The sequence below is a fragment of the Zingiber officinale genome, chromosome 9A (genome assembly GCF_018446385.1).
Source record: "Zingiber officinale cultivar Zhangliang chromosome 9A, Zo_v1.1, whole genome shotgun sequence".
Lineage (NCBI taxonomy): Eukaryota > Viridiplantae > Streptophyta > Magnoliopsida > Zingiberales > Zingiberaceae > Zingiber > Zingiber officinale.
In genome coordinates this window covers 56,219,706-56,243,904 of record NC_056002.1, presented here as the reverse complement: position 1 = coordinate 56,243,904, position 24,199 = coordinate 56,219,706, and the positions used below count along the sequence as shown (strand labels likewise).

The window sequence follows — 24,199 nt, the reverse complement described above, 5'->3', positions numbered from 1 at the left end:
AACAAAACCGACATCTTCACCTGAAGATGCCCGCCCCCCTCGACAAATCAAGTATACGAGATCTACATCGAACTAACTCAGATGATCCGCCACCATTAAATTCGCATTATAATCCATCATCGAGCGTTATTCGTCAAGACAAAGAAAATCTCGCCAAGAGCCATCGATATGCTCGGGAAAATATCGACTCAATGCCTCCCAAATCTCGTCCAAGTAATATGCCGGTCGCCTTATGATAGAGCGTGTCCCACCGCATCTCCGCCCCATCTCGTAGGTGGTAGCTAGCTCTGCCTTCTCCCCCTGAGCGTGCCATATAAAAGAATGTCCGCTCTATAGTCTCAATCCAGGACTGAGCTATGCTCGGATCAGTCTCCCCGCGGAATAATGTGAATCGACTCTTCATCGACTCTGCTAAAGCTGGGATCCGTGCTCGTGCCGCAACTAGGTCAGTAGGAATCGCTGCGGAACTAGGTAGAACCACTGGAGCTGGTCCTATGGGTGGTACTGAGGGATAGGCCGGAAGAGGTACCACTGGTGCTGCCACATAAACAGGGTAGGAACCACTAGTGGAACTACAGAGTAGGCATAGGTAGGGACGACTAAAGGTACGATGGGCGGTACCGGGTAAGATGTAACCGGTACTGCTGGTGCAGGTACCGAGTCTGTAGTAACCAGCACAGATGTCTGTGGTGGTACCGAGTACGCAGTAGGCATGGCTAGAGAAGGTGCCGAGTACCCTGTAGGTACTACTGGCGGTACAGGCGAGGTAAGTACCTCTGAAGTCGGAACCGTCAGGATCTGACAGCAGCCCTAGCAGAACTCTCTGGAGACTCTGTCTCTAGAGAATCGATCGCCCTCATACATGTGCGACCACGTTTAAGTACTAGAACACGTATCATATATGTAAAAAAAATGTTATACAGATATCACTACAGGTATGAACTGAAAATTTACCTAAATTACCTATTTGCCGTCTGGAGATATCCTGTCACTGCTTAGCCCCACATAGAACCAATAAAACCTCTTCAAAATACCTCGGAATTCCGAAACGATAAAATTGATGAAACTCCGTATAATCCGAAATACCGAAATATCCAGATACGCACGCAAAACTCGTAAGAACCAGTATCGAACTGCTCGATACCAAAAAATTGGTATCAGATAAAATCCCGACAATCCAGAATACAAAGCAAGTCTCGTGACATACTCTATACCAAATAAATTACTATCAAATAAAATAAAAAAACCAAATAGCTAATAAACATTCCACACAGACATAATATATGATCAATCCACGCAGTTTAATAAAGAAAGACGATATAGAACCTCGAAGATATATGTAAACAGCCTACTCCACTACAACGAAGAAACAAATCCACGAAGTAATGGAAATACAACCGCAGCGGAAAACAAAAGTAGCAAACCCGAATGTGCAATGTAAAGTCCACAATACAAACCCACAATACAAGTATATAAGATGCAAAAGCAAAATATAATCCGACAAAGGAAATCCTCGCGATAATGGGGCTAGCGACTGGAATCTCTCCTGACGGCCTCAACCTGAAAATAGTAACAACGGGGTGAGTTCAAAGAACTCAGCAGGTAATCCAATAGATATGTACAGCAACATATAACTACCAGTAATATCCTAAGGTACAGTCTCCTAAACCATAGGACCTACAGTACAGTCTCCTAACAATATAACAGGTATGCATAGCTGAATAAACTGTAATGAGTAACCAGAAGCATGTAATACAGTTTACAAGAATAATAAGAAATGCATAACTGAAATAAACTGTACTCACCGCTAAGCTTGGGCGAATGTGGACATACATGTATAAAGATAGTCGTAACAAATACGCATGTATCCCATGCATGTCAATCATATCGCAATCACCCAAGTGCATCATCCAATATGCAACAATCACAATAAATGCAACTGTGCATATGATGCGATATGACATGGTCACCCCTGCTAGTCACCGTCTCACACGCGATGGCGAGACCGAGTAGGTAGGGGTGACACTGCACTCGCCGTCACTACCACGATGAGTGACCGAGTGGACGGGATGCGCTTGAGTACACCTATCCTCCTACCTCAAACATAGTGAGGGAGCGAACGCCTCAACTCCCGACGCAATGACGGGAGGGATCCCATCCGCCTACCACGCCGCAACACACTACCCATGAGCGGACCCACGGAGCGCCAAGCAACCGCCATACACACCTGGGTGCTGTGCCACTACCCATGCAGTGGTCACGTTGTGTGCAGGCCCGTGTAGCCGGCCGACGAGCTCAACAATAATGGAGTCGTCAATCGCCCAGCATGCAATCATGCAGGATGGTGCATGATGCTACAGTATGTCATACCTGAACATAGCCTCCTCCATATATGCGGGTGCCCAAAAGGTAAACGCATATATATAACCATGATATAAACAGCATAAACTCAAAGATATCACATATAACAATGATGTAAGTATCATGAATCCAAGAGCATGTATCCCACATGTAAAGCAACTAATCCGGTAGAGTAGAGCACTATAGACATGCATCTCTATGAACATATATATACATGGCAAGAGGTAAATATCCAATCCTGAAGTAAGGCAACTAACAGATGAAGCATGTGATAGGTATCAACTAGCTAAGACCAGGGAAGAAATAAATCTACCACCTATCACTAGCAACTATATATAAACTATACATATCATAAGACAGTATCAAAAGATAAGTCAAAGGGTACCCGCCTCAAAGAGAAGGTACAATCCAATCCTAATCCGAAGTCGAGACGCCCGTCTCGAATCAGAGTCCTGTGTCAACAAACAATGTATATATTTTATTTAGCTAAATCAAATGAATAGCTAAATAAAATCTCTAAAACTAAATTAGGGCAAAACCCTAATCACATCAATCACAACTTACCAATTTAAATCTAATGGTCGATTAGGGTTAGTTACCTAATCCCTAACCACCAATTAGATTAGAAATCCAACGGTTGATTAGGGTTAATTACCCTAACCCTAACCATTTCATTGGATTTATTCTACACAATTACATCTACACAATTTAACAACTAGTTACAACATGTATCAAAATCCCTCCACATAAACCACTAAGTAAAACCCTAATTCCAATCTAGAACAAGATCATCTAGAATTCAACTCCGAAACATGATCTACAACAAGATCAATTATCCTATTCCTTACCTCAAATCCAGTTGTTGTTGTTGCTGGATGGTTTACTGCCGAAATCAGAAAGTTCACAAATAGAACAGAGCAGATCGAACCTACTGTTGATGCTGGATTGAGGTGATTGTTACTGCCGGAACCAAACACAATTCCACAGCAAGAATGGAACCTCACCTCCCCTCACTGGAATCAATAGGATCAAGAAGGAATCAAAACAAAGATCACATATCAACATGAAATGATGATCTCTGATCAAGCAACACATAATTCCAACAAGAACTCACCTTCAATTCGAGACCTCAATCAACAGCAAGGAGGTGGAGGTCCACTGATCCGATCAAGGGAAAACCTAGCACGAGTCTGATCCGATTCCTTCCCCTAATCCAACAACACCTCCCTGATTCCAACCTCTCCAAATCCGTGACCTAATTCCACCGCCAAGAAGATGAGGATCGGTAAACAGAGAAGAAAACCGAAGCTCTAATATCCACAGCTAGGTTTAATAGATTACCTTCGAAACCCTAGGTCATCTTCAAGCCAGCGATCGAATCGGGGAAGAAAGGATCGGCAAAACCCAGAAGGATCGGGGAAGGAAAGGCTCGGGGAAGACCTGAGAACATGAGATCAGGAGGATCCGCCTCCTTGTTCGACCTCTAGCAAGGTTCCGGCGACCTCCTCCTCAGGCGGTGAAGACGATTGCAAGCCCCGTCGGCGTCGAGTTGTTTGCGAGGAACAGAGAGAGGAAAGGGTCGGGGAAAGAGATGTCAGCAGAGGGTGATCGCCGGAGCTGAAGCCTTGCTCCCGTCGGCGCCGATCGTCCGTGAGAGAGAACAGAGAAGGAAGCGAGATCGGCTTCGAGCAGAGGGGAGATCCGGGGAGGAGGAGGAGAAGTCGGGGAAGAAGTGAGGGATCGGGTTGGGTTCAGCGTGTGGGGAGGAAAAAGAAAAAGGAAATTTATAATTAAAAACATTTCCTCACTTAAACGGGTATCCCAAACAGGTTTAATCCGAACCCGAAATTGATCCCCTCAAAACATGTCTTACGAGCTCCGTAAAATTCCCAGAAAATTTTTAAAAATTCCGGAAAAATTCTATAAGGCTATTTATCAAATAACCCTATTAATTAAATTTTCCGAGATCTCACATCCTCCCCTACTAATAAAAAATTTGGTCCCCAAATTTCGCTATAACTAACAGCAAACACTAAAATATAACCAAACAGTATAAATGCTGAAAGGAACTCTAACCCACGTACCTCACGTAAAAAGATGGGGGTATCGAGCTCGGATCGTATCCTCCAGCTCCCACGTAGCCTCCTCGTCAGAATGATGCTGCCATCCGACTTTAACCAGTCGGACAGTCTTGTTCCGCAGCTGACGCTCTCTAAGGTCCAGAATCTGTACCGGAACCTCCTCGTAAGTAACATCTGGCTGAATAGGAACAGATATATCTGACAGAACATGTGCCGGATCGGATACGTATCTCCTCAGCATAGATACGTGGAATACATCGTGAATGCCAGCTAGAGATGGTGGTAGCGCCAGACGGTAAGCTACTGCTCCAATCCTCTCCAAGATCTGGAATGGTCCAATATATCGGGGAGCTAGCTTACCTCGAAGACCAAATCTCTTCACCCCTTTCGTGGGTGAAACTCTAAGAAATACGTGATCACCAATGGAGAACCTGTGGGTCTCCGTCTCGATCAAGATAACTCTTGACGGCGGTCCGGGCCTCGGACATCCTCCGTCGATAGTGCGAACCACTGTGATCCCGCTGAGCTCTCGAGGTCCTACCAAGTGAGCCTCCCCAACCTCTTCCCAGGAGGGCGGTTGTCCGACAAGGCCTACCATACAACGCCTCAAGCGGTGCCATCTGGATAGCCGAATGATATTGTTGTAGGCGAACTCCACTAATGGCGGTGGTCCTCCCAAGCGCCTCAAGTCCATGACACAAGACCTCAGAAGTCCTCCAATGTCGAATAGTCCGCTCTGTGCGCCCATCCGTATGCATGGATGGAATGCCGCATCAAACGGGCTGTGCCCAAGGCCCGCTGCACGACTAATCGGGACGTGAACCGTGGGTCTCTATCGATATAATGCTCAGCGGAACTCCATGCAACCGATAATCTCGGACAGTATAACTCAGCTAATCGATCCAGAATCCTTCGGATCGCTAAAAGTGATTTGGTTAATCGGTCAACGATTACCCAAATCGCATCATGGCCTCGTCGAGTCCTAGGCAATCCTACCACGAAGTCCATAGTAATATGCTCCCACTTCCACTCTGGAATAGGGATCCTCTGTAGTAAACCAGCAGGTCTCTGGTGCTCAGCCTTCACCTGCTGACAGATAAGACATCTAGCAACAAACTCCGCGATGTCCTTTTTCATACCGTTCCACCAATAGGAACGCCTCAAATCCCGATACATACGGGTCCCGCCTGGGTGGATAGCAAATCTAGAGCGATGAGCCTCCTGAAGTAACTCCTCCATGACCGGGTGAGTCTGAGGTACACATAATCTACCTCGGAAATAAACAATACCCTCGTCATCTCGTGTAAACTCGGTCTGCTGTCCGGAAGCTATCTGGCTGCTAATGAACTGTAAATGCTGATCTCCGGCCTGGGCCTCTCGAATCCTCATCCTGATCGACGACTGAGCAACCATGGTAACAAGAATACCCTGCTCTGTCCGTCCCTGCTCCTCAAGGCCCAACTCGGCGAATCCCTGAATCAAGTCCGTGACTGTAACTCGATGACAAGCTAAAGTCCCTCTGGACTTCCTGCTCAGTGCATCAGCAACCACATTAGCTTTACCCGGATGGTAGCTAATAGTACAATCATAATCCTTCAAGAACTCCATCCATCTGGAGTTCCTTCTGGTGAAAATATATTTGAGACTCTTATGATCAGTAAGAATCTCAAAAGTAATACCATAAAGATGATGTCGCCAAATCTTCAAAGCAAAGATAATAGCGGCTAGCTCTAAATCATGTATTGGGTAGTTCTTCTCATGCTTCTTCAACTGACGAGAAGCATAGGAGACTACCCTACCGTCTTCATCAAAACAGCGCCCAAGCCACGAAGAGATGCGTCTGTGTAAAGTACGAATCCGTCATCACCGAAGGTAAAACCAAAACTGGTGCTGATACCAATCTCCGCTTCAGCACTGGAAGCTGGTCTCACAAGCCTCGACCACGTGAACTTCACGCCTTTCCTAGTCAGACGTGTCAGCGGCATAGCAATGCTGGAGAAACCCTCAACGAATCGTCGGTAATATCCAGCCAAGCCCAAGAAACTACGGATCTCCGGGTGACTTGGTGCTCCGCTAGTGATAGCCTCGATCTTAGAGGATCCACGAAATACCTCGGCTAGACACCACGTGTCCTAGAAAACCAACTGAGGGAAGCCAAAACGCACACTTGCTGAACTTCGCATACAGATGATGTCGTCGAAGAGTCTCCAAGACTATGCGAAGATGCTGCGCGTGCTCCTCCTCGGAACGCGAATAGATCAATATATCATCGATAAACACAATAACAAACTGATCTAGATACTCCAGAAAGATACGGTTCATCAGATCCATAAATACTGCAGGAGCATTGGTAAGCCCAAATGGCATTACCAAAAACTCGTAATGTCCGTATCTGGTGCGGAAAGCTGTCTTCTGAATATCAGAATCTCTAACTCTCAGCTGATGATATCCTGACCGCAGATCAATCTTAGAATACACTGATGTATCTCTGAGCTGATCAAATAAATCCTCAATCCGTGGCAAGGGGTACTTATTTCTGATAGTCACTGCATTCAGCTGCCTATAATCGATGCACAACCTCAGAGTACCATCCTTCTTCTTGACGAATAGTACTGGAGACCCCCACGGAGATACACTAGGGCGAATAAATCCCCTATCCTGGAGTTGGACTTTTAATTCGTCCAACTCTTTCGGTGCCATCCGATAAGGAGCTTTCGATGTTGGTGCAGTCCCTGGAATCAGCTCAATAGCAAACTCCACTTGCCTTCGGGGAGGCAAACCTGGTAACTCGTCTGGGAAAACGTCTGGATACTCTCGGACCACTGGAACGTCTGAGAGCTGAGGGCTACTGATGTCATCAGTAGTAATCAACGATAATAGAAATCCCTGACATCCATGTGATAGCAGTTTCTGCGCCTGTATCGCAGAAATGGTCGATATCCCATCGTCTCTGATGCCAGTGAAATCCCAAGAGGGTTGGTTCGGAGGTCGAAAAGTAACCACCCTCTTCTGGCAATCAACTGTGGCATGGTATGCAGACAACCAATCCATGCCAAGGATAATATCGAACTCGACCATTTCCAATACTAACAAATCTACCGTGAGTATAATGCTACCAAAATCTAACGGGCAACCTCTGACCTCCTGAGTGACCTCCAAAGTATCACCGGATGGTAAGAAGACGGTCAGTCGTCGCGGTCTATGAGAAGGTAGTCTACCAATCTCTCTCATAAATGCACCAGATATAAAAGAATGTGAACTACCCGTATCAATTAGCATATCAGCAGAAAATGCATAAAGTAAAACCGTACCGCGAAAAATGGATCCGTCGGCCCGCTGTGCGTCCTCTCTGGTGACCGCGTGAACTCGTCCGATGTCGGCGGTGGTAGAGGCGGTACTTCGCCAAAGGTCTTTGAGTCGAGTCGCCATCGAGCCAGCATCTTGATATCGAGTCGATATGGGCGCAGATGTCTTGAGCAGGGTGGCCGAGGTCAGAATCGATATCGCGCCGATGGTCGAGTCGACATCGAGGTCCGTAAATAGAACCACGACTCCATCGAACATGGAATGCTCTGGCCGCATGCATATGCAATTGCCGCAGGGGAGCCGCCTCACCGACGTGTGAAGATTGGCTGCCCGCCTCATGAGTCCCGATGACCAAACTGTCCTCCGGGCAGATCCCAGATGTCATCTTGAGCCTTGTTGACAATCTCGGCTCAAGTGCCCAGGCAGTTATAGCAAACTGACAGTCCCAAGGCGCACGCAGAGGTGATGTGATCTCGCCCGTGATCCGTGCAGAAGAGTCACCGTGGATCGCTTCGCGGCGGAGCGGAACGCCCTGATCGCTCGACCAGGCGTCGCCGATGACCCGAAGTGCTCACCCGGCCGCGAGTCGGCCCAAGAGTCTCTGGTCGCCGACCGCCCCGCACCGATCACCGCTTCCTCTTCTTGTCTGCGTTCACTCGATGAGTAGACTCAATCATGAGAGCTCTATCCAAAGGTCTCGGTGTATGATGAACAATTAAAACCGACATCTTCATTGAAGATGCCCCCGATCCTCGACAAATCAAGCATCGAGATCTGTCGCTATCAACTCAGATGACCGGCCACCGATTAAATTCGGCATTATAATCCATCATCGAGCGGTTATTCCGTCAAGACAAAGAAAATCTGCCGAAGAGCCATCTGATATGCTCGGGGAAAATACTGACTCTCGAATGCCTCCCTAAATCTCGTCCAAGTAATATGCTGGTCGCCTATGATAGAGCGCTGCGTGTCCCACTAGATCTCTGCCCCATCTCGTAGGTGGTAAGCAGCTAGCTCGGCCTTCTCCCACTCGGAGCAGGCCATGTAAAAGAATGTCTGCTCCATAGTCTCAATCCAGGACTGAGCTATGCTCGGATCAGTCTCCCCGCGGAATAATGTGAATCGACTCTTCATCGACTCTGCTAAAGCTGGGATCCGTGCTCGTGCCGCAACTAGGTCAGTAGGAATCGCTGCGGAACTAGGTAGAACCACTGGAGCTGGTCCTATGGGTGGTACTGAGGGATAAGCCGGAAGAGGTACCACTGGTGCTGCCGTATAACCGGGAGTGGGTACTGCTGGTGGAACTGCTGAGTAGGCGTAAGTAGGGGCGACTGGAGGTACGGTGGGCGGTACCGGATAAGGAGTAACCGGTACTGCTGGTGCAGGTACCGAGTCTGTAGTAACCAGCACAGATGTCTGTGGTGGTACCGAGTACGCAGTAGGCATGGCTAGAGAAGGTGCCGAGTACCCTGTAGGTACTACTGGCGGTACAGGCGAGGTAAGTACCTCTGAAGTCGGAACCGTCAGGATCTGACAGTCTAACGTGGTCACAATACCCTGAGGAGTCTATCCCTGACGGACAGGCTCAACCCTAACAGAACTCTCTGGAGACTCTGTCTCTAGAGAATCGATCGCCCTCATACATGTGCGACCACGTTTAAGTACTAGAACACGTATCATATATGTAAAAAATGTTATACAGATATCACTACAGGTATGAAAACTATAAAATTACCTAATGTACCTATTTGCCGTCTGGAGATATCCTGTCGCTGCTTAGCCCCAAATAGAACCAATAAAACCTCGTCAAAATGCCTCGGAATTCCGAAACGAGAAAATCGACGGAAATCCGTACAATCCGAAATACCGAAATATCCAGATACGCACGCAAAACTCGTAAGAACCAGTATCAGAACTGCTCTGATACCAAAAATTGTCACGCCCCAGGTAGTCCCTGTCCGAAGAAATTTCGGCAGCATCTCCCCTGTACGGCGGACAATATGAAGCTCAGTATACATATATCTCTATACCTCGGCCACACACGGCCAGAATAATACAATACAAATAAGAAACAAACCACGCAGTTTATATCAACATTCCACACAGATATAATATATGATCAATCCACGCAGTTTAATAAAGAAAGACGATATAGAACCTCGAAAATATATGTAAACAGCCTACTCCACTACAACGAAGAAACAAATCCACGAAGTAATGGAAATACAACCGCAGCGGAAAACAAAAGTAGCAAACCCGAATGTGCAATGTAAAGTCCACAATACAAACCCACAATACAAGTATATAAGATGCAAAAGCAAAATATAATCCGACAAAGGAAATCCTCGCGATAATGGGGCTAGCGACTGGAATCTCTCCTGACGGCCTCAACCTGAAAAATAGTAACAACGGGGTGAGTACAACAACATATAACTACCAGTAATATCCTAAGGTACAGTCTCCTAAACCATAGGACCTACAATACAGTCTCCTAACAATATAACAGGTATGCATAGCTGAATAAACTGTAATAAGTAACGATAAGCATGTAATACAGTTTACTGCAAGAATAATAAGAAATGCATAACTGAAATAAATTGTACTCACCTGCGAAGCTTAGGCGAATGTTTGTGGACATACAGATAAAGATAGTCGAACAAATACGCATGTATCCTGTATGCATGTCAATCATATGCAATCACCCAAGTGCATCATCCAATATGCAACAATCACAATAAATGCAATCATGCATATGATGCGATATGACATGGTCACCCCCGACGCTAGTCACCGTCTCACACGCGATGGCGAGACCGAGTAGGTAGAGCTGTGACACGTGCACTCTGTCACTACCCCCGATGAGTGACCGAGTGGACGGATGTTGTCGGAGTACACCTATCCTCCTACCTCAAACATAGTGAGGAGCGTAACGCCTCAACTCCCGATGCAATGACGGGAGGGATCCTGTCCGCCACTGCAGCCACACTACCCATGGCGGACCAGGAGCCTCATGAGCAAGCGCCATACACACCACAGGTGCCGTGCCACTACCCATGCAGTGGTCACGTTGTGTGCAAGCCTGTAGCCGGCGGACGAGCTCAACAATAATGGAGTCGTCAATCGCCCAGCATGCAATCATGCAGGATGGTGCATGATGCTACAGTATGTCATACCTGAACATAGCCTCCTCCATATATGCGGGTGCCCAAAAGGTAAACGCATATATATAACCATGATATAAACAGCATAAACTCAAAGATATCACATATAACAATGATGTAAGTATCATGAATCCAAGAGCATGTATCCCACATGTAAAGCAACTAATCCGGTAGAGTAGAGCACTATAGACATGCATCTCTATGAACATATATATACATGGCAAGAGGTAAATATCCAATCCTGAAGTAAGGCAACTAACAGATGAAGCATGTGATAGGTATCAACTAGCTAAGACCAGGGAAGAAATAAATCTACCACCTATCACTAGCAACTATATATAAACTATACATATCATAAGACAGTATTAAAAGATAAGTCAAAGGGTACTCGCCTCAAAGAGAAGGTACAATCCAATCCTAATCCGAAGTCGAGACGCCCGTCTCGAATCAGAGTCCTGTGTCAACAAACAATGTATATATTTTATTTAGCTAAATCAAATGAATAGCTAAATAAAATCTCTAAAACTAAATTAGGGCAAAACCCTAATCACATCAATCACAACTTACCAATTTAAATCTAATGGTCGATTAGGGTTAGTTACCTAATCCCTAACCACCAATTAGATTAGAAATCCAACGGTTGATTAGGGTTAATTACCCTAACCCTAACCATTTCATTGGATTTATTCTACACAATTACATCTACACAATTTAACAACTAGTTACAACATGTATCAAAATCCCTCCACATAAACCACTAAGTAAAACCCTAATTCCAATCTAGAACAAGATCATCTAGAATTCAACTCCGAAACATGATCTACAACAAGATCAATTATCCTATTCCTTACCTCAAATCCAGTTGTTGTTGTTGCTGGATGGTTTACTGCCGAAATCAGAAAGTTCACAAATAGAACAGAGCAGATCGAACCTACTGTTGATGCTGGATTGAGGTGATTGTTACTGCCGGAACCAAACACAATTCCACAGCAAGAATGGAACCTCACCTCCCCTCACTGGAATCAATAGGATCAAGAAGGAATCAAAACAAAGATCACATATCAACATGAAATGATGATCTCTGATCAAGCAACACATAATTCCAACAAGAACTCACCTTCAATTCGAGACCTCAATCAACAGCAAGGAGGTGGAGGTCCACTGATCCGATCAAGGGAAAACCTAGCACGAGTCTGATCCGATTCCTTCCCCTAATCCAACAACACCTCCCTGATTCCAACCTCTCCAAATCCGTGACCTAATTCCACCGCCAAGAAGATGAGGATCGGTAAACAGAGAAGAAAACCGAAGCTCTAATATCCACAGCTAGGTTTAATAGATTACCTTCGAAACCCTAGGTCATCTTCAAGCCAGCGATCGAATCGGGGAAGAAAGGATCGGCAAAACCCAGAAGGATCGGGGAAGGAAAGGCTCGGGGAAGACCTGAGAACATGAGATCAGGAGGATCCGCCTCCTTGTTCGACCTCTAGCAAGGTTCCGGCGACCTCCTCCTCAGGCGGTGAAGACGATTGCAAGCCCCGTCGGCGTCGAGTTGTTTGCGAGGAACAGAGAGGAGTCGGGAAGATGTCAGCAGAGGGTGATCGCCGGAGCTGAAGCCTTGCTCCCGTCGGCGCCGATCGTCCGTGAGAGAGAACAGAGAAGGAAGCGAGATCGGCTTCGAGCAGAGGGGAGATCCGGGGAGGAGGAGGAGAAGTCGGGGAAGAAGTGAGGGATCGGGTTGGGTTCAGCGTGTGGGGAGGAAAAAGAAAAAGGAAATTTATAATTAAAAACATTTCCTCACTTAAACGGGTATCCCAAACAGGTTTAATCCGAACCCGAAATTGATCCCCTCAAAACATGTCTTACGAGCTCCGTAAAATTCCCAGAAAATTTCTAAAAATTCCGGAAAAATTCTATAAGGCTATTTATCAAATAACCCTATTAATTAAATTTTCCGAGATCTCACAGCTTCATACCGCATGTCTCCAGCAGAGTTGAAAGAGTTACAAGAACAACTTCAGGAGCTGCTTGACAAAGGCTTCATCTGCCCTAGTCATTCACCATGGGGAGCTCCTGTGTTGTTTGTCAAGAAGAAGGATGGATCTATGCGGATGTGCATAGATTATAGGGCTCTGAATCAAGTGACAATCAAGAACAAGTACCCACTGCCCAGAATCGACGACTTATTTGATCAATTAAAAGGGGCAACAGTTTTCTCCAAGATAGACCTGCGCTCTGGGTACCATCAGTTGAAAGTGAAGGAAAGTGATATACCTAGAATAGCTTTCAGGACCAGATACGGACACTATGAGTTCGTAGTCATCCCTTTTGGTGTGACTAATGCACCTGCAGTCTTCATGGACTTGATGAATAGAGTGTTCAGAGAATACCTTGACAAATTTGTCATCGTGTTCATCGATGACATTCTAGTCTATTCTAGAACCTCAGAGGAGCATGACACGCACTTGAGAATAGTCCTGCATACCCTACAGCTGAAACAGCTTTATGCCAAGTTCTCGAAGTGTGAGTTCTGGTTAAATCAGGTGGCGTTTCTAGGTCACATCATTTCTAAAGAAGACATCCAAGTGGATCCAGCCAAAATAGAAGCGGTCAATAACTAGAGTATACCCAAGAATACCAAGGAGATCAGAAGCTTTCTTGGTTTAGCTGGGTACTACAGGAAATTCGTGGAGAACTTTTCCAGGATAGCCTCTCCACTAACAGCCCTCACTAGGAAGAACAAGAAGTTTGAATGGTCAGACAAATGTGAGCAAAGCTTCCAAGAGCTAAAGAAGAGACTGACCAGTGCTCCCATCTTGATAGTTCTAGAGAGTGACAAGAGTTTTGACATCTACAGTGATGCTTCCAAGATGGGCCTAAGAGTTGTACTCATGCAAGAAGGAAAAGTTATAGCTTATGCTTCCAGGCAACTCAAATACTACGAGAAGAACTATCCCACTCATGATCTTGAGCTGGCAGCTATGGTCTTTGCACTGAAACTCTGGCGACACTACTTGTATGGAGTCCAGTGCAGAATCTTCACATACCATCAAAGTTTAAAGTATTTCTTTACTCAGAAAGATTTAAACATGAGACAGCGCAGGTGGCTAGAGTTGGTCAAAGACTATGACTGTGAAATCCTCTACCACCCAGGCAAAGATAACAAAGTGGCAGATGCACTAAGCAGAAAATCGAGTGCATCCCTAATGTCTTTGTCATCATTAGCCTTGCCACTACAGAAGGAGTTGTTAGATTTCGGACTTGAAGTTATTTATGGGTAACTCTTTGCATTGACCTTAGAGTCTACCTTGCTTGAGGATATACAGAGAAAGCAAAGTAAAGATCCAGATATCCAGAAGATCAAGCAAGGGATACAAAAAGAAGAAGATACAGAGTTTCGGGTATCAGACAGTGGAGTTCTTTATGAGGGGAACCGCCTTTGTGTCCCCAATGATGAGGAATTAAGAAGGAAGATTTTAGAGGAAGCTCATAGCACACCGTACTCCATGCATCCTGGTTCCACCAAGATGTACCAATATGTGAAACAGAGGTTCTAGTGGTCTGGACTCAAAAGAGATGTTGCAAAATATGTCAGTACCTGCCTGACATGTTAGAGGGTCAAAGCAGAGCACCAGAGACCAGAAGGAGTTCTGCAGCCTCTCCCAATACCAGAGTGGAAGTGGGAAGAAATATCCATGGACTTTATAACAGGTCTTCCAAGAACTACAAATGGATATGATGCGATATGGGTAATAGTTGACAGATTGACCAAGTCTGCCCATTTTCTAGCCATCAAGGTGTCCCATTCTATAGAGCAGTTGGCACAACTGTATGTTAAGGAAGTGATCAGATTTCATGGAGTTCCAAAATCTATTGTGTCTGATAGAGATGGGCGCTTCACCTCTCACTTTTGGGAATGTGTTCAGAATGCACTAGGTACCAAACTCAAGTTCAGCACAGCCTTCCATCCTCAGACTGATGGACAGACAGAGCGAGTAAATCAGATTTTAGAAGATATGCTCAGAGCTTGTGCGCTAGATTTCAAGGGAAGTTGGTGCAAGTATCTGTGCTTAGCTGAGTTTGCCTACAACAATAGCTATCAGGGCACCATCAAAATGGCACCATATGAGGCGTTGTATGGCAGGAAGTGCAGATCACCCATTTGCTGGCAAGAAGCATGTGAAAGAAAAGAAATGGAAGTAAAGCTGGGCATCCAGACCGAGATGATAGAAGAAACCACACAGGCTATCCAGAAAATCAGACGGAGGATTGAGACTACCCAGAGTAGACAGAAAAGTTATGTCGATACATGCCGTAGGCCACTTGAATTCCAAGTAGGGGATTCAGTCTTTCTCAAAGTTGCTCCAATGAAGGGAGTAATGAGATTTGGCAAGAAGGGCAAGTTAAGTCCTCGCTACGTAGGACCCTACCTGATCTTAGAGAGGATTGGGAAAGTAGCTTACAAGATGGACTTACCGCAAGACATGTCAGCAATACACAACATATTTCATGTGTCCATGCTAAAGAAGTGTCTCCACGACCCTAGACAAGTGATTCAGCCTCAGTCAGTGCAGATCCAAGAGGATCTTAGCTATGAGAGCAGACCTACACGGATAGTGGACAGAGAAGTTAAGAGACTAAGGAACAAAGAAGTACCACTAGTGAAGGTCATCTGGTATAATCAGAAGCACGAGGAAGTTACGTGGGAGCGTGAGGACTGCATGGGACAGAAATATCCAGAGTTATTCTAAGTTCGAGGATGAACTTTTTATAAGGTATGGGGAATTGTAACAACCCAAATTTCCTCATTTCGAGTCTTAATAGTATTTAAAAATATTTAGAAATGCTATAGAAATATTCTAAAGATTTTTAGAAATTTTTAGAGTATTTTTATGTAATTTTTGGAGGTCGTTTGGTATTTTTACTAAACGAAAGAAGTTTCGACAAAAATAATGTCCAAGCCGAGATTCGAACCGGTGACCTCCAGCCGAGCCAACTCTTAAGCAAATCTGGCTGACCAAGTGTCCATGCGGGCACTACTGATCAAATAAAGGAGTGAAATATATTTATATGGGAGTAGATAACAGAATACCTAGTTATAAGAAGAGAACTTAGGTATTAACCCGAGACCTAATTTCCTTCTCCCCTCTTCCCTTTTGCGTGTGTCATTTCTGCCCGAGCGAAAACAAGATGAAGCCCTAGTTTCGCCTCCGATGGCCGGTGAGCACCTTTCTCCGTGAGGTCTTTATACCTTCGTGATCCCCTCATCGAGAAGAGAAAGTGGATACAAGGAGATCGTTGAGAAAGCACATCTCCGGAACCCTAACAGCTCCTTTGCTTCGGTTGTAAGTCCAAGAAAACATTGTAAGTTGCTACTCACCTGCGGTAAGAGTAGTTCCGAATTTGATTCTCTTTTCTTTTGGTTTCGGAACATGCTGTTGTGTTTAAAGTGCTGCCGTTAATCTCAAAGCAAGGAAATAAACCTACTATCTAGTTTAGGAGGTTTAGGATTTACCTGATTCCAAATTTTTGTCTATCAAGAAAACCTACTTCATTTTTAGTTGGCAATTGAAGTGGTACAACTTGCTTTATAGGTACAGACATGCTTTGCTTTGTTGGAAGTAATTTAGAATGTGTAAGCTCTTTAAAGGAATCAAAGGGGTACTGTAAGTCTATTAAGTGCATGTTCTGGTATGTCATCATATGCACGTATTCACTCTTTGATAGCAACAGCATCCTTTTCTTTTAGTAATGAAATTTTTAGCAGATAGTATTTTGCTTAGCTAACTGACTTGTCTTTACTAAAGGATGAAATGTCCTCACTTATAGTAGATGACTTAGTGTTTTGGGAGCACTCGGTTAGATCTTTTAGTAGTGTAATTAGACCTGCAGACTTGTTTTCCTATTGCTCTAAAGGTTTGCATTTCTGCTGTAGTATGCTACAAGGTTTCGATTGTTCTGTAAGGTATAAGTTCTGAACTAGATTACATGGGTTTTTAACTTCAGCAGGTCTTAGGTTTCTTGTTTGTGCTAAGCATTTGAGATGAACAGCCTTAGTTTTCTTTTAGCCTCATTGTCGTGGCACAGTGTGTGAGGGATTTTGTTGCTCTATTAAAGCATAGGCTGTGAACAAGTCTTTTGTAGGTTTTGGAAAAAAAAACAGTAAGCCTAACTTGGTTTGGGTTTAGATATGCTTCCTTGCTACCATTTACTTCAAGCATAAAGATTTGAGTTTTCTTGTTGCCTCAATATGCAGAATTTTGATTAGCCTAGTATGCAGATCATTTTGTTAAGATAGTATGCAGATTTATTTCTGTTTAAACTACAGTTTTAGAACTTCTCAAGCACAGCAGTTTCAGTTGTTAAAGCATTCAATTTTAGTTTGTTTAAGTATTCAATTTTAGTTTGTTAAAGCATTCGAGTTCAGATTTGTATGAGACGTTCTTTTATTAGAGGTATTAATAAAAGTATAAGAAAGATAAAGAAAAGAAAGAAAAAGGCCAAGGCCTTAAGTAGATCCCAAAGTCAAGACTTTAGGGATTTTGGCACAAAAGGTGTTTGTTAAAATGCCGAGACATTAAATGTTAGAAGTAATAAAAGATAACAAGTATTTTACTTTTTTAAGAGGCTAGTACCCGACTTCCGAGATTGTCGTTAAACAAATCCAGGTGACCAATTCCGAGGTCTTGGCCCTGGTAAGACCGAGGTCTTTACCCTCGTAGGACTGGTGGGTCGCTACCCCAGTTTCACGCTTTGGTACTATGCCTGGGCCCAAGAAGAAAGTTGATTATTATTTTGAAGTAATAAAGTATAAGTTTTTAAACAAGTGAAATAAGCTTCACATAGGTTTAAAAATTCAGCAAGTTTAGTTTTCTTTGTGCTAGCATGATTATATGGATTTGCTTACATGTTTAGTATTTCAGCATGCTACGTTTCTTTTGCTATTAGATGAGCATAGGTAGTATTTCTTTTTGAGCATTCAGTTTCTAGCTTTCTTTCAGTTTACATGCATACTCGAGCTTTTGTGAGATAGATAGCACTTACTAAGCATTTTTTGCTTATAGTTGCATTTTCCTTTTATTGCAGATAAAGGAAAGGAAAAGTTGTAGCAAAGGAAGACGACAAAGAGGTGCGGATGGATGTGTGATGCCTGGACTATGGAGGCCTTGGGATTTAGCATAAGGATTGATTAAGATATTCTGTATTTTAGACCATTTGAGATTATACCTTATACACCATGTCATTTGAGATTATTCATATTTTAGATTGCATGCTAAGATGAGTTCTGTTTAGTAAGTAGATATTTGTGTGATTGCATTGAGATATAGTTTCATATGTTTTCTGCTATTATGAGTTATATGTACTGTCAGTATTGTATTGTATTTTAGTCCTGCTGTACTGTATATACTCTGCCGAAATTTAAGTTTTCTTTTTAAAAAATAATAATGTACAGTTTGCTATACTAGTTAAGTAAGGATCTATAGTAGTTAAGTAACGGTCACCCTTAGAGAGTAGTATATGAGAAGGGTGGGCTTTACACGAACTGTAATTTGTGTACTAAATTACTTGCAATATGACAAATGCAGGGTATTGCACTTGTTCCTTCTTTCTGTGTACTCGATTCCCTTTTCTAGAGATATCAAAAAAGGTATTTTAGTGGATTACCCATCGATAGGTCCGCGGAACCTGTGTCTTAGAGTAGGAGTCGTCAAAAGCTCTGAACCAAGTAAAACTAAACACGTGTTCTTTTACTTGCTTTTCTATTTCCGTCTTTTCTTGTAGTTTTCCACTGTGTACTGAGTTCTTAAAAATGAAAAAGACCAATTTTTCAAATCCACATGATTCACCCCCTCCCCCCTCTCACATGTGACTCGATCCAACAAGGATAACTATTGTATATAGAGTAGAATTTGTCACAAAACTCAAATATAAGAAGATTGATCCAACCTGTGAAGACTCTGCTAAATATGGATATCCATGACAACTTTTATATTCCTTCCACAAAGTCAATCTGAACTATGAAAAGTATAAAGCAACCTCTTATAAAGGAAGGCTCATTACTTCTTTCATTTTGATGGACTATAGACTTCTTTATAAAGTTTGGATACATGATCTATACTCTATCAAAGATTTTTATAAAAAAACTTGGTACTATTATTTCTTTAGCCTTAGAAGAAGAAGAAATTTTTGTAGTCTATACTTTTGACAACTCTCCTCCTGAATAGATTGACCTTAATATTGAATCATCCAAACATCTAGTTAAACTAGACATCAATGAAGTTGGAGGTATTCAAACCAAACTTGAAGACTATCTTTCTGACCCAGATCTTGATTGGGAAGCTCCTCCTACTTTGGGGGATCAACTAAAACACTGGAAAGCATCAGCACAAGGAACCAATTGGGCTTGGGAACATTGACAGGCCCGACAATTACCTCCTAGTAGGAGAAACCTATACCGAAAAAATCTATTGGCCAAAGGATATGGGCACTAGATTTTTTTTTCTCCTTTAAAACATAATACACAACTTTGCTCCAACATTATCAACAAAAAATTGAACAATTATGCCAAAAGCAACTATTCAATTTCGTTCTCTCTGTCAGAGCATATAAGGCAACACTTCACTGAAGCATGCATCCAGACCTAGAGTAGGAAGCTAACAAACTCCCTCTCTAGTCCTTACAAGTGACAATAATTTAGATAACCTATTGGAGACTTAATAACAACATCTCCCTAATGACAGTAACATATCCCATAGTAACTTTATCTAAACGTCATCCATGACGTCTTTCTCCACTTACACAATAGTATTTCCACTCAGACAAAAGGACAACCATCTGTCCTTCACTGAGCCTCCTCTTTCCAGACCCCTCTTTTCTCTTCTCTCGCTACTTTCCTTCTTGTCCAAGCAAACACTCTCCACCCTTTCCAATAAAAATCCCTCAAACTCCTTTTCTTCAGGCATCCACTTCTCCTATTGCCAACACAATTGTCCAAATTCCCAGTGTGTTCTTCAGTGTGCTCAAGTGTTTTTGTAAGTTTTCTTTGTGAGTTGTAAATATGTAAAGTTCTAAGTTTCTGTCTATATTTCCCTATAAAAATTCTCCATTTAATAAGATTCATTCTTTTTTTTATGATGAATCGAACACTCCCCGACCTAGTCAGGAAGACTATACCCTATTCTATCTATCTTTTCGTAGTTCTTTTTCTCAGTCCTTGTCTTAGTAATCGACAAGTGAACAGTAATTGTATTAGGAATGACTAAAAAAAATCTATAAGATCTGTGCGAGCTAAGTAAGAAGGGTATCTTACCTAAAGTCTTACTCATAAGCACGAGCAACAGTTAAACAATGAGATCCTAAATAGGTTAGGTTCCTTGGAAAATAAACAAAAAGAAGAAAAAGACAAGACAGAGTATTCATTTACCCTAACCAAGTTTTTCTCAAAAAAAAAAAAAATCAAATCACCCTAAAAACATAATAATAAATTTTATATGTTGTGGACTATAGTCTGGGCTGGACTCGGGGCGCCTAAAATTAATCCAGGCACCCGTGTGTGAATTGGTCTAGGCGTCTAGGCTCCTTCAATAATTTATTTTATTTTATTTTGGGATATATTATATGTATTTAGGATTCAAAATTTTAGGATTTAGGAATTGGGTTATAACGGGTTTGAGTCAATAAGATTTTTTTCTCTAGGATTCAGGCTTTCCTCTTGGATTATAGTGTTCTAGATTAAAAAATTTTAGATGTTCACAGGGTATATTATATATATTTAGGGTTTAAGATTTTAGAATTTAGTATTGGGGTTGCAAGGTTGCAAATATAGTCCCATATTGAAAACACATGGAAAAGATCATGGGTTTATAAGAGAAAGATATCTCCATTGGCATGAGGCCTTTTGGGTAGAGCCCAAGAGCAAAACCATGAGGGCTTAGGCCCAAAGTGGACAATATCATGTCATTGTGGAGATATCTAAATTCTTTTCAATCCTACAATTGGTATCAGAGCCCGGACTGCCAGAAGGTTTAACCGCCGACTGTGCACAAGAGCTATGGTCTGATTGAACCATGTGAGTACAATATTGACCTCGAACAAAGAAAATGGAGGCTCCTATGTTCGGATCAAGAGGACCAGACACCAGGCAGGAAGTCCTAGTAGGTCGGGTGGACCGAGGGGCAGGAAGTCCTAGTTGTGGCTAGGCAAGGAAGTCCTAGTAGGTCGGGTGGACCGAGGGGCAGGAAGACCTGGTGGGTCAAGGATCGGACGTAGGAAGCCCATGGTCCTTTGTTTGAGGGGGGGATTGTTGGGGTTGCAAGGTTGCAAACATAGTCCCATATTGAAAACACATGGAAAAGATCATGAGTTTATAAGAGAAAGATATCTCGCATGAGGCCTTTTGGGTAGAGCCCAAGAGCAAAACCATGAGGGCTTAGGCCCAAAGTCGACAATATCATGTCATTGTGGAGATATCTAAATTCTTTTCGATCCTACATTTAGGAGTTAAGTTATAATGGATTTAAGTTAATAAGATTTTCCTCTAGAATTCAGGCTTCCCTTTTGGGTTATTGTATTTAAGATAAATAATTTTAAGTGCCCGCGGGTATAATATATGTATTTAAGATGTTTTAAGGAATTTTTATTTTTAAAAATTAAAAAATAGAGTCGAGGCACGTGAATTAAATCCAGGCACTCCGACCAAAAATTTAAAAAATAAAAAATAAAAAGTGAATCAAGGACTCTTCCGCAGGGAACAATCCACATTTTAATTTTTAAAACTAGAAAATTCCTTAAAATATCTCATATACATATAATACCCCATAAGCACCTTAAATTATTTATTTTGAACATTATAATCCAAAAGGGAGTCTGAACTCTAAAGGAAAATTTTATTAGCTTAAATTTGTTATAACTTAACCCCTAAATTCTTAATCCTAAATACATATAATATACACCGTGAGGATCTAAAATTTTTAATCTAGAATATTATAACCTAAAAGGGAAATCTGAACTGTAGAGAGAAAATCTTATTGACTCAAACTCGTTATAACTCAATTACTAAATCCTAAAATTTTAAACCCTAGATATATATAATATATTCTAAAATAAAATAAAAAAATTTTAAAAAAAAATATTGAAAGGAGTCCAGGTACCTGGATTAATTCCAGGCGTATGGACTATTTCACTCATGGTCGTGATTAATTCCAAACGCCCTAAGTCTATATATATATTGATCAGGCCACAAATTGAAATAATTTGTAGCTAGTCTGTATTTTATGATATAATAAATCTCCTAATTAACTCCATTGCTTATGCTTGATATACCTTATAGCTTTTAGATTGAAATAAATTAAGCGAAAGTTACTTCAATAATCTTCAATAAACTATTCTTAAATTTATTCAGACCTATTAATGATTGTTTTTTTTTAAATACAGGTGTGGTGCAGTGGTAAAAAAAAAATACTTCTAAGTTTGCATGAGTTATGTTTCAGATTCACCTGATAGACAAATTAGAAAGACATCGTCTATCTTCATGATAATCAGGCCAAATTCAAATATCTAGATTTATATATAAAAAAAAAACTCTCATCGTTAACTTGTGGACCAATTAATTAATTAATATTTATTTGTTCTCCATTGCTTTGCCTCAATTATTTGGAACATGTATTTTCAATTTGTCTTATCTAGTTGAACACTAACTAGATGATCATGCAGCCAAAGCCATCCATCAATGATTTAAATGGATGAAAACTGTTGATCTGGACAACTCTCCCAACATTCTTCCAACTCAATCCAATCAATTATCTACAATTAGCTAATATCAACCCACTTCAACAAGTGTCAATTTTTCAAATGCTATTTTCCTATATGTTATTTTATAATATGCAAAAAGAATTTTAAAAGTCCTCTTTAGTTTTATTATCATAAAAAATATTTTTTTATTTTTTATTTAATTGGCACCACATATCCATCTTACATCAATTAATTTCAAAGATGACTAATCTGGCTCCATAAAAATTTTTCATCGACTATTAGGATAAATTGAAAAATACTCATAACGGATGGCTTATCAATTTAACGTTCTTAGATCAATCATCCATTAACAAAAATGTATCCATTAATTCATTAAATTAGGATTCAATCCTTAGATGTCTCAGTTTCCTTAGATGTCTAAGAAACTAAAAAGATGTCTTATCATTGTACTATTATCATGAAAACAAAAACTCATTTTAATCTCTCTATATATAGATATGGTTGAATCAGGTAATATCGAATTTGGAATGATCAGTCCAGTCCCACGAAAATCTCTCATCCGTCGTTAGGATAAATTGAGAAATGCTCATGATGGATAGCTGAGAAGTTCATCATCGAGTGGTTGTGTACTCTATTTAGAGAAAAAATTTCTATAAATATCTCATAATTGAAAATTGAACTGTGAATATCTCGATGATAATTTGGTACTCTCTTGTGCACCATAACCTCTATTATGAAAATATACTTGTTCCTATGTTTTTGGAGAAGTTTGACTAAAATTATTTCAACGTACTCAAAATTGCGAATAATTATGGTTAAAAAGTGTTTTAAACTGTTATAATATGAAATAATTTTGATCAAAACTAGTATAATGCAGAGCAGTTGGCAAATTTGCTCAAAGCTGTTCTATATTAGAATATTTTTAGTTAAAGTTGTTTCAATTAAAATAGTTTTGCTCAAACTTATTCCAACTATTAAAATATTTCTATAGAGCAGCTCTGCTCAATTAATGCCCAAAACTATTTCAAATAATTTTAGCTCCCATTGCATGAAGCAATTTTAGTCAAAATCATCCCGAAGATAATGGTTCAGCTGTTAAGTTGTTTAAATGATTAATCATATATTTAAGGATGAAATCATAGTTATGATGTATTACAAGGATTTTTTTTTAGTGGGGTCGCTTGGATAGTTCTCCAAGAGTGCTTCTTAATTTATCGTAATGATCAATAGAAAATTTTTATAGAGCAAAACTGATTACCTCCAAGATTAATTGGTTCGAGGAATGAGATACTTAGATTATAAAGAAAAATATATTAATCAAAGCTGCCTAGGGGACGGTAAGATGGTTAGATATATGGCAGTTGAATCTTAATGCTGATGGTTCAATTCCTTAACAATTTATTCATCGACGTCTGCAATGTTCGAAATCTGTCTGCAATGTTCAAAATCCTAATGGGCTAGGTAGTCAAGCTACAGTTGCCCCTGGGATAAGGTTGACTTGACTAGTGCGGAGCAAAGTTACTACCATAGGATAAGGGT

General features: G+C 41.6%; 1 long non-coding RNA gene across 2 annotated transcripts; it reads right to left on the bottom strand.

Annotated features, from left to right (window-relative positions):
- Positions 1–1,498: 1,498 nt before the first annotated feature.
- On the bottom strand, positions 1,499–4,206 carry LOC122020694. 2 transcript variants are annotated; one of them, XR_006122287.1, is made up of 4 exons: positions 3,703–4,206; positions 3,476–3,616; positions 3,210–3,374; positions 1,499–1,560 (listed from the first exon to the last, which is right to left on the bottom strand). It is a non-coding gene; the product is annotated as an uncharacterized LOC122020694 (long non-coding RNA). The 2 variants fall into 2 exon arrangements; XR_006122286.1 differs by lacking the exon at positions 1,499–1,560 and adding an exon at positions 2,668–2,813.
- Positions 4,207–24,199: the final 19,993 nt, after the last annotated feature.